This window comes from Kogia breviceps, chromosome X (assembly GCF_026419965.1).
Source record: "Kogia breviceps isolate mKogBre1 chromosome X, mKogBre1 haplotype 1, whole genome shotgun sequence".
Classification (NCBI taxonomy): domain Eukaryota; kingdom Metazoa; phylum Chordata; class Mammalia; order Artiodactyla; family Physeteridae; genus Kogia; species Kogia breviceps.
In genome coordinates, this window is record NC_081330.1 from 119,681,883 (window position 1) to 119,694,329 (window position 12,447).

The 12,447-nt window shown below is 40.1% G+C and overlaps 1 protein-coding gene across 4 annotated transcripts in view; it reads right to left on the minus strand.

Annotated features, from left to right (window-relative positions):
- Positions 1-12,447, minus strand: part of CDKL5 (cyclin dependent kinase like 5) — a 173,334-nt gene that overhangs the window by 147,375 nt on the left and 13,512 nt on the right. The gene's annotated exons all lie outside the window — the stretch shown is intronic.

Consider the following 12,447-nt stretch of genomic DNA (forward strand, 5'->3'; position numbering starts at 1 on the left):
GTGTGTGTGTACATACCACATCTTCTTTATCCATTCATCTGTTGATGGACATTTGGTTGTTTCCATGTCTTGGCTAGTGTAAATAGCACTGCTATGAACATAGGTGTGCATGTATCTTTTTGAGTTATAGTTTTGTCCAGATATATGCCCAGAAGTAGGACTGCTGAATCATATGGTAATTCTTTTTAGTTTTTTTTATTTATTTTATTTTTATTTTATTTTGTTATTTTTTTGTGTGTGTGATATGCGGGCCTCTCACCGCTGTGGCCTCTCCCGCTGCGGAGCACAGGCTCTGGACGCGCAGGGTCAGCGGCCATGGCTCACGGGCCCAGCCGCTCCGTGGCACGTGGGATCTTCCTGGACCGGGGCACGAACCCGCGTCCCCTGCAATGGCAGGCGGACTCTCAACCACTGTGCCACCAGGGAAGCCCCTATTTTCAGTTTTTTAAGGAACCTCCATACTGTTCTCCACAGTGGCTGCACCAACTTACATTCCCCCCAACAGTGCAGGGGGGTTCCCTTTTCTCCACATCCTCTCCAGCAAGAACCATGTATTATTAAATTCAGTACCTTTGTAGATATAACACAGTATCTTGGACATATAGAATATAATACACTCAACTGAATATAACTATACTAAAATCTTTTCCGGACATTATTTATAGATAATGATGGCTTACTTTCTATGGCACATCAGTGAAAACCACATCTCAGGGAGATTGGGTTGTATCATCTGTTTAAATGGCCACACCTTCTCTTTTATTCAATTTGTTGGGCACCAACTATGGATCAGACATGCTGTACAGAAGCTCCTTGCAGGAAGAACTTATAGAAGAGAACAGGTAGGTGAATTAACCACATGTGAGAAATGCAAAAAGGTATATGTGAGGTGTTTTACAGGCCCAGAAGAGGTAGAAACTACCTATGTCTGGAAAAAGGGGGAAACTACTTGGGGAAGAGGCTTCACGGCAATCTTATTTGAACAGAGTGATTTTCTCCAAGCACTCTGAGTAATTCAGTTATCTCTGTTATATTATTTTTTTAAAAAGCATGTTATTGATGGAAAATGGACTTTCTGAAAAGTATGAAAGGTACTACAAAAGTTCATTTGCTCTGTGCACTCAAAAGCCCTATTGGCCTCCAGCATGTCACTTAACAGACCTAACAGTTACCAACTCCTCATTACCTTTGTAAAACAGACCAGCCAATGTCTACAGTACAAAATGTTTCTGGCTAATAGGTAACTGTTTAGTTCAGCTTCACACTTCTGCTCCCTTAAATTGACCTGCATGCCTGACATCCAGAAGTCACTTGCATTTCTTCCCCAAAACTACCGATATTTGTCCACTCCTCTTGTGGTAACCATGATATGGTTTTCAACTAAACAGTACGTAAGTCAATTAAAAGAAGGTTATACTTCTGTGAAAATTAGGTTGGATGCTATGGCAAGATTCAATAAAAATGATGTCACTTTAAAAATGTGGCTGTCAAATTAGATCTGAGTTAGATAATATTAAAAGGAGGAAAAAATCTGTTAAAATCTATCATCCTGCACTAAATGGTTTCATAAATTGTCTAAATTATTGCTCCACTTTCAATAAATCAAAACTGGACCTACTGCACAGACAGGATGGATTCCTACAAGAGAGATGACACAGAACTTCAGTCAGCTGATCCATGCTCAAAAAGAAGCCTTGGCCCTATATCAAAATACTGGCAAGGAAACATGCATTATGGAAAAATATTTCTGTTGTATGTGTATTCTTATCACTCATAACTTAAAAAATTTTTTTAATTAACTTTCCAATAATTGACTTCAATCCACCAAATAAGGGAGTTCCCACCAGAAACACCTTGCCAACACTTACTAAAGTCTCTGTACAAAGGCCACCTCCTTCAGAAAACCCCAAGAGTGTAAACTGCCTCTTCAAAATAGCCTCAACTAGTGCTAGACTGCTATTGGTTTGAACCTCAAACCACTTTTAAAAACCAAATTCGTTATGGATAATGAAAATTCTATTAACATTTTTTCTTTTGATCTTGATGTTCAAAAAGTAAAACTAAATGACCTCAGTAAATTACTGCAGAGATAGATCTTACAAAGATAACATATGAGAGAAATGGTAGTTGTCCAAAAGGATCCGTGAAAATTCAAGGTAAACAATTTAAGGAAAGACAGCATTTCTACCTTGGTGGAGGAGAAATAAGTAAGAAATAAGTCAACGTATTTGAAAACAAAGAGGAAAATATAAATATGAACCAATATTAACAAAAATCCAAGTATCACAAATGCTAGACTGGTTCTGAAAAGGAGAATGATATTTGCAACTCGATTTTAACATTAATGAAACATCAACTATGTAATCACCCAATGCCACGTTTTGTTATGTATAAAGGAATCATTCAGGGACTTCCCTGGTGGTCCAGTGGTAAAGAATCCGCCTTCCAATGCAGGGAACATGGGTTCGACCCCTGGTCTGGGAACTAAGATCCCACATGCTGCGGGGCAACTAAGCCCACGTGACACAGCATGCCACAACTACTGAGCTCGCACGCCTCAACTAGCGAGCCCGCATGCCACAAACTACAGAGCCCACGCACTCTGGAGTCCACGTGCCACAACTACAGAGCCCACGCACCCTGGAGCCCACATGCCACAACCAGAGAAGAGAAAACCCGCATGCCACAACTAGAGAGAAACCCGAGCGTCGCAACTAGAGAGAAGCCCACGCACCACAACTAAGAGCCCACCCGCCACAACAAAAAGATCCCGCATGCCACAATTAAGACCCAATGCAGCCAAATAAATAAATAGATAAAAATTTTAAAAATAAAGGAATCATTCATGAAACCAGGAAGTACATATCATAGTCTTCGTTCTTAAAGTAGTGTTAATTAATGAAACAAGGAGGCTATTAGACTGAGATGGCTCTAATGCCTTGGTGGCCTCTGTAGGCAAAACCTAAGCCTGTAAATGCCTCAAGTTTATGAAATCGAAACCTAGGGACAGCCAATCACAAACAGCCAACTAGGCCTTAAGCTATAGGCAATCTAATAATTTCCTTTCTTTGCCACCACACCCTCTCTGTATAAAACTTTTCCCTGGCTCCTGTAAGCCAAGCACTCCTAACACTCCCTGCTTGGCACTGTCCAGTTCAAATTGATTTTTTTCTCTCAAAAATTTTAACATGCCTCAGTTTATGTTTTAACAGCATCTTACAATTCAATTGTGAAAACCCAAATTAATACATGAAAACTCTGTGCCCGGACATAAGGGTAATAATATAGGTGTTCAATAAACTTACTGGTTTCATTAAGAGTTAAACATTTCAAGATCCTAGTTAATACATCAAGACAACAGGGCAAGATTAACTGATTCAGATGCATGATTACCAAATGAACTATACAGATCACAGTGGCTATAAATGTTCAAAGAAAAGAGTGCTTGTTTTAGAGTGGGGAGGTTGTGTTTCACACAAGAAAGAGGATTTGAACTAGGTCTGGAAAAATGGGTGGGGTTACAGTTGACTGAGCAAAAGGAGTGGGCATATTCCAGCAAAACTGGACTAAAAACACTTAAGGATTACCATAAATAATGATGATAGTAATATTGTATAACTTGCAAAGTGCTCTTATGTTTACCACTTCATTGACTGGGTATCGCAACAATGCAGTGAATTAATTCACATCCCAGAGATTCATACACTTGAAATGCGATAGAAAAAGATATCTGGTCATTCTAAAAGAGAAGGAACCTGGGCACAGTTAGATTCCATAGGTTTTTTTAATGCAAAGCTAAGAAACTTGGATTTCAATCTGTAAACACTGGGAACTTACACAAGTCTTATTACACATTTTTTCTTTTTAAACAGGGACTTAACAATGAAAAAACTACTTGAGTTAGAATATTGGCAAACACAATTCAAGGAAAATGGAACATTCATCATCCATTTATTCATTCTTTCCACAAATGTTTACTGAATAAGTACTCTATGCCAGGGGTCCCCAAACCCCTGGTCCACGGCCTGTTAGGAACTGGGCCGCACAGCAGGAGGTGCGTGGCGGGCAAGTGAGCGAAGCCGCTCCCCATCGCTCCCCATCGCTTGCATTACACATTACCACCACAACCATCCCCCCCATCTGAACTATCCCCCCCATCGCTCACATTACCGCCTGAACCATCCCCCCACCCCGCCCGTGGAAAAATTGTCTTCCACGAAACTGGTCCCTGGTGCCAAAAAGGTTGTGGACCACTGCTCTATGCCAGTCACTATACCAGATGTTAGCAATACAGTAGTGAACAAAACAGATCGGGCCCTGCTCTCGTGGAGTTTGAAATCATAAAGAGAAGCAAAAAATTCCAGTAGAACAAAATACTTCAAATAAAATCTGGTGGCCTACCAGTTTTTCAATTGTGATAAAATAATAACAACAGTTAAAATAAAAAGCACTTTTGTGCTAAGCACCGATCTAGCAGCTTTATTTACATTAATTTGTTTCATCCTCACAAGAACCCTTTATGGTCCTTTACTACCAGAAACTTCATTTTACCAATAAGGAGACTAAGAGCCAGTAAATGGCAGAACTGGATCAAACCCAGGCAGTCAAGCTCCAGAATCCCCATACTTAGCGATTATGCTATATCCTTAACAGATAAGCCACAGGGCTTAAAACCATGCTTTTGGAGCACATCCATACATTGGTAGGATGCTAAGTATTTTTATATACGTTATCACATTTAATCCTAATACTTTTAAAAGATAAGAAAACAGTTCCAGAGTCATTAGTACCTTGTCCTTGGTCACACAGCTAGGAAGTATCAAGGCCAGAATCAAACCAAGGTTTTTTTCAACCCCCAAAGGCATATTTTTACCTATGACACTATTTTACAAGACAATAGTTGTCTGTAAGCCTCACTGAATGCATCCTAAGTAGAAAAATAGAGTGGGAAAACCAAAAATGCAATGAATGGGTCTATCCATAAAATCTGTAAAAATAATGAATTTGGCAAGCTTAAGACTAAATGGAGTGTTCAAATTGACAAACAATAAATGCTGGAGAGGGTGTGGAGAAAAGGAAACCCTCTTGCACTGTTGGTGGGAATGTAAATTGATACAGCCACTATGGAGAACAGTATGGAGGTGCCTTAAAAAACTACAAATAGAACTACCATACGACTCAGCAATCCCACTACTGGGCATATACCCTGAGAAAACCATAATTTAAAAAGAGTCGTGTACCACAACGTTCATTGCAGCACTGTTTACAATAGCCAGGACGTGGAAGCAACCTAAGTGTCCATCGACAGATGAAGGGATAAAGAAGATGTGGCACATATATACAATGGAGTATTTATTATTCAGCAATAAAACGAAACGAAACTGAGTTACTTGTAGTGAGGTGGATGGACCTAGAGTCTGTCATACAGAGTGAAGTAAGTCAGAAGGAGAAAAACAAATACCGTATGCTAACACATATATATGGAATCTAAGAAAAAAAAATGTCATGAAGAGACTAGGGGTAGGATGGGAATAAAACACAGACCTACTAGACCATGGACTTGAGGATATGGGGAGTGGGAAGGGTAAGCTGTGACGAAGTGAGAGAGTGGCATGGACATATATACACTACCAAATGTAAAATAGATAGCTAGTGGGAAGCAGCTGCATAGCAAAGGGAGATCAGCTAGGTGCTTTGTGACCACCTAGAGGGGTGGGATAGGGAGGGTGGGAGGGAGGGAGGCGCAAGAGGGAAGAGATACGGAGATAGATGTATAGCTGATTCACTTTGCTATAAAGCAGAAACTAACACACCATTGTAAAACAGTTATACTCCAATAAAGATGTCAAATAAATAAATAAGTAAATGGAGTGTTCCATGTGCAGAGTGAAGAAGATGCATGTGTTAACACTACTCTGTAGTAAGTCCATGGATGTCCCATCACCAATCCTTTCCAGGGTCTTACCATTTTTACTAAGAACCCTTATTTCACTATCTAAGCCAACCAACTACAGAAAGCTAAATATATAGCAAACTCTGAGATGTTAATCACTTATTCCACTAAAGTTTGTATATTTGCTAGTTCATCCATTAAAGAGTGTCCCCCTCAAATCTCCAGAGCCTAACCATAATTGCTAATTTTTCCTTCTTTACTAGAGATTATATGAAAAACCTGACTGTTAACAGCAGAGTCATCCTTAGAGTGCAACGAATTGGGCCATTTACCCTAGCCTCAAACTTGGGAAGCCCCTTGTAGCTGTTATAGGAACCAGAAAGGTGGTCTTGCAAAGAATCAGCACCAGGGCAAAAAATTAAATTGGAAAAAAAAATGAGATCAGCACAGAATCTCCTCCTCTCAAAGCCTTTTTTCATTATGACTAAAACAGAGTAGCATTTGTCTTCCAACTTGCAATGTCTTGTGTACCAACCATTGAATTTTAAAGCTTATTTAACCATTTTCACAGCATAAAATATAAAAGGGGAAAAAGTAAAACAGTAAGAAGCAGAGATGCGATTCAGGAGTGGGCTTAACATATCATTTAATAAAAGATGATTCATTCATTCAACAAATATTTATTCAGCACTTACTGAGGCTGGAAATACAGTCATTAGCATTCTTCTACATCCCAACATATCCTATTTTTACCCCAGCCAGAAGCTGGGCAGAACACCCTTCAGGGCCCCCACGTATAAAATGGAGCTAATAACTATTCTCCCAGAAATGTAATGGATTAAATGTGGCACACCAACCTTTAAAGTGCTCTGTGCTCAAATAAAATAACACAGTTTAAAGATCGAAAGGTTTTTGGAAGAGCATGGTTTAAAAAAAAAAACAGCCTAGAAAGGTAAAGATATGTATAGTAAGCTAACGTTTATCCCTGGACGGGAAGCTGCCTTAAACATCTCTGTATCCCTCAAGGTATTTGGCATACTGCCCTTCATTTAACAAGGGTTCAGTAAATACATGTGATTATTTTTTTTTTTCCCTCTCTCTCAGGTATGTTGTACTGCAGTTATTTTAATAATCTGACAAAGGAGATAGAATGCACAAAAGGAACTAATATTTACTGCTGCCTATTACATACCAACTACTGTGTTGGGCACCTCATCTATGTTATTTCATTTAATTTTCACAGTCACCTTGTGAGGTATTAAACCACAAAACCAGGAGTGGATTTTCATTTTCCAAGAATTAGATCATAACAAATTCAAACTAAAAAAAAAAAAAAAAAAATGAGCAATGGACCTTACATTTGGCAGCATTTGCTCATTTCATGTTAAAGGGAAAGAACAGAGTGAACCCTACAAGAGTATTTAAAAAAAAACTTTATTAACATGAAAAGAAAATGTACACAGAAAAATACAAATGACCAAAATAATAAATTTTGTAAATATTTAATCTTACAAGTAATTTTTTTACAAGTAATTTTTAAAATCCAACAAAAAACAATATTGCAGACCAGAATGGCCAACATAATAAACATTTTTAACTTGCAACCTTTCCTTCAGGTGAATCAGCAGTGTTCCCTCTACACCCTTCACAGGTATGGCATACTCCCATCAATGTCACCTATCATCACCCCCGGTGATCCTCAAGGGAGGATATAAGACTAGTGTTCCAGGGACTTCCCTAGTGGTCCAGTGGGTAAGACTCCGCATTCCCAATGCAGGGGGACTGGGTTCGATCCCTGGTTGGGGAACTAGATCCCACATGCATGCCGCAACTAACAAGTCCACACACCGCAACTAAAAAAAAAGATCCTGCATGCCGCAACAAAGATCCCGCATGCCACAACTAAGATCCAGCACAGCCTAAATAAATAAATATTAAAAAAAAAAAAAAAAAAGACTAGTGTCCTAAGAAAAGACTAGTGTCCTAAGAAAAGGATCAAAGATGTACACAAGGATTCACTTTTAAAAACATTCAGGAATTCCCTGGCGGTCCAGCGGTTAGGACACTGTGCTTTCACTGCGGAGGGCGTGGGTTCAATCCCCTGGTCGGGGAACTAAGATCACAAGCCACGTGGTGTGGCCAAAAATTAAAATGAAAATTTTTTTAAAAAAGGACATTCTTTGCCATGATGTCTACAACAGAGAAAAATGAGGAACCACATGTAGTATAAGGCACTGAAGTTCTGCTTTAAAATGGTTAACCAGACACATGCGTTTACCTTTCCTCCCACACTAAAACCCCCTGAAACAGGGAAAAGAAATATAAAAATAAACCCAGAGCAGCCCTGAGAATATAGGAGGGCTCACAGCAGACAGATCTGTGAGGAATTCCAAGGAGCTATGAAGCAGGTTAAGATTAGGACTAAGAAAAGAAATGACTTAATAGTAAACGACATAACTGAAGAGCTGTGAAACACCTCTACCTGTGCCCACTCCCTACCTTCTTTCAGTAGGACTGATGCCAGCCTTTACCCAGTCCTGGCTCTCCAAAATGATAGTTCAGACAAGGAATACTCCTCAGTAACACTGAGGCCAGAGAAGTAGGGAAAGATGTCAATTAACTGCAGCTTCCATGAGGAACAGGGAGTCCCACCAACCAGAGAGCTAGCAACCCGCACAGTCTACAGGAGACGCTGCGTTCCACACAAAGGAGACAGAATAAGCAAAGATACCAAGTTTGAAACAATTTTGTGGAGAACTCTACATGCTGGAGAGCGCAGTGTTTGAGGCAAACAAGAAAAGGACGTGCGGCTGGAGAGGTAGGCAGGCAGAGAACATACCAAGGAGAGAGAGCCTGATGAGCCAGATAAAAGGAAATCAGACTTTCTCCTAACTTTCTCCTTCTCTTGTCAGCAACAGAGCACCACCGCAGGCTTTCAAGCAGATCAGTTTCATGATCAAAATCACATTTTATATCATACTAGCAACTGTAGATAATATATCTGAGTTGGATAAGACCCAACGATCCACCTTAGGAGCCTCGGTGGATGGTGGAACCATTACCAGAGGTTTTTTTTTTGTTTTTTTTTTTTTAATTAAGGAGGAAGAGCAAGTTTGAGGAAAGTATGCTGTACTTCATATTAGACATCCTGAGTATAAGGTTCCTGTAGAATAGTCAGGTGTAGCTTTCCAGCAGGTTATTAAGAATGAGTCTGAAGGCATATAGTGAAAAAACAGGAAAGAATTTAGAAATTTAGAAATACATCTGCATGTAAGTAGAACTCAAACTCTGGGTGTAACTGAGACAATGACCTAGGATAATACTTGGCCAAGAAGTCAAGCCCAGGTAACAGCAGGGTGTAAGGAGTAAGTGGATCAAGACAAGCCCACAGAGAATGCAGAGAAAAGAGTGTAAGAGAAGGACATGGAGAACAAGGATGCAAAGGAAACACACTGCTTCAAGGAGACAGTGACTAACAGTGTCAGGTGCAACAGAAATGTCAAGTAAAATTAGGACTGAATGAATCCACTAGATGCAACAAACAAGACGTTAGGGGAGATCTCAGCAAAAACAGTTTAGGTAATGTGAGACTGGGAAGTCAGAGATCGAGCTGAAGTGTGAGAAGTAGATGAGAAATGGATAGACTATGTATAGACCACACCCAGATGTTTAGAGAAGAAGGGGAAGAGAGGTTAGGTAGCTAAGAGAGGTGTGGACAACTGGTTCAGTGAAGGCTTTCTAGGACGAGAACCTTAGGAATAAGATAATGGGCAGAGAAAAATTTAAAAATCAAAAGGGAGACTCTAAGGATAGAGCAACGTTACTGATCCTCAGCACCACTGACAGTTTGAACCAGGTCATTCTTTGCTGTTGGGGGCTACGCTGTGCATTGTAAAGTGTTTAGCAGCATCCCTGGCCTCTACCCATTAGGTGCCAGTGGCACACATACCACCACCCCAGTTGTGACAACCAAAAACGTTTCCAGACATTGCCAAATGTCCCCTGGGGGGCAAAGTCACTCCCAGTTGAGAACCACTGGGATACAGGATGGGGAGAAAGGGGGAATAACTGATGAAAGACTGCCAAAGCAGTGGCTCCACAGCTGAAGGCATGGGGCAAGGAACTGGCCTCAAACAGCAGCAGAAGCACCTCATTCTCAGAGACAGGGGCAAGGGAAGCTCTGGGGAGACACGGAGTGATAAATTTACAGATGGTGCCAGAAACTGGGGAAAATCAGCCAGAACGCCCTCGATATTCTCAAAGGAGTGGAGACGAGGTTGTGTGCTGAGTATGCGTGGTGATGATTTAGTGGCAGGCTTGAGAACAGTGGCTAGGGTTTGTAATAATTAATGGGGACCAGTCCTGGCAGGTCACCCCAGAGAAGACCAACAGTTTGGAAACCACGTACTCCCTTCTTGCTCTGAGAATGTTAAAATGCATCTCCCCACAGAAATCACCTATGTACTGATTACAGTCCCAAAGAGCTCACAAGTCTATACGAATTTCAACTGCATCATGGAAAGACTAGACTCCTGAGGGGTACCTGGGAAGGTAACACATTTTTTTTTTAATAACATAGTTCCTATCAGATAATAAGAACTGTGTTGAACCATAAGTGACATGTAAATGAACTTTCAGTAAACTGTTCAAGTTAGAGGATGCCTGTTGTTGTAACTACTTCCTGGTTCTTAACTGGATGAACTACTTCCTGACCTACAGGAACAGTAAAATAGAAAGGAGTGGCTGCAAAGACAAGAGCTTATTAAATGAGATTCTTCACAGGACAAAGACCTGCTCACTCCTGCCCTCTAAAACAAGGGCTGCAAACTCAAATGATTATGAGACCAGGAAACTGGAGATACCTCAAGTCTGTGCATGAGAAAGGAGCTGGAAGTGAACCACCAACATAAAGCTATGAAATACAAAGGGCTGCCCTTGGGTAAATAAGAACAAAAAAAAGCTACACACAGCAGCCCAGGGCTGTGTGTAGGAGTGAGCAAAGCAAAACGGAAAACCCAAGTCTTTGCTCTACCACAGATATGAAGTCCAAATTCACATCATTCTCCAGATGTCAGAAACCCATCACCTGAGAACAGATCAAAAACTCTCCAGGAGGGCTTCCCTGGTGGCGCAGTGGTTGAGAGTCCGCCTGCCGATGCAGGGGATACGGGTTTGTGCCCCGGTCTGGGAAGATCCCACGTGCCGCGGAGCGGCTGGGCCCGTGAGCCATGGTCACTGAGCCTGCACTTCCGGAGCCTGTGCTCCGCAACGGGAGAGGCCACAGCAGTGAGAGGCCCGTGTACCGCAAAAAAAACCCCAAAAACTCTCCAGGAGCAGTGAACTCAAAGGGTCCCATCAGAGACAAATGCAAAACTATCCAAAGGAGCATCCCACAAGCCAGGCACGGGCCAACAATTCCCAAATTGTCAAATGTTGCAAACCACACAAAAAAATAAGAAAAACTTGGAGGGAAATCAAATGGAAGATTTCATTTCTCAAGAACTACAAAGGAGACAAACATAACTATATTTTTTAATGTTCAAAGAAAAGAAAATGTCCTTATGAAAATTAAAAAGTAGACTTGAAAGAAAACCCAGAAATTTTTACATTTAAAAATATAGTCAAATGTTTTCAGTGAAAATTTTCAATAAACAGATTAACCAATAGACTAGACACAGCTAAACAGAAATTAGTGAATTGTAAGGTAGATGTCAGGAAATCACCCAGAAGTAAAAACAGAAAGTATTAAAGAAACTTTAAGCAACACAATGAAAAACTCCAACATATATTTCGATAAGGGTTCCAGAAATGGAAAATGGAGAAGCATTATTTTAAAAGATAATGGCTAAAATTTTTTCCCACAATTTAAGGCGTCATGAGTTTTCAGGCTGATGGTGTACACCAAGACAAAGCAGGATAAATAAAAACAAATCCACATCTAGAGGTATCGCAAAGAAACTGCAAAAAGTCAAAAACAAGGAAAAAATCTTAACGGTAGCCCCAAAGAAAAGATAATTACTTACCTACAAAGAAATTACACCTGAACTGACTAAAGGGGCTTCTCATTAATAAACAAAACTTGCCAAGAGACAAGAGAATACCATTATCAATTGTCAACATAAATTTTGTACCCAGCTCAACAATCATTCAAGAGAAAAAGTGAAGTAAAGACACTTTCAGAAACACCAAGACCATGTTTACTACTAATAGGCCTTTAGTGAAAGAACTACTTAAGAACATTCTTTATAAAGAAGAAAACTAAACCCAAAAGGAAGAAATGGGGTGAATAAAGAATGGTAAGCAAAGAAAATTGAAAACATGTTGATGAGTAAATATTCACTATTTTACAAACTTAAGGTGGTTTCAACAAGGCAAAACCAAAGCATAAATAACTAACATGGAAGAGGGGATGAGGGTTAAAAAGTAAGCCATTCTAAAATCTCTGTCTTATTTGGGAGGATAGGAATAATAATTAAGCTTTGACTTAGTTAAATGTGCACGTTAAAATTTTAAGGGTAACCAAACTTCTGTCTTCCATCCGGGAATAAGAAAGC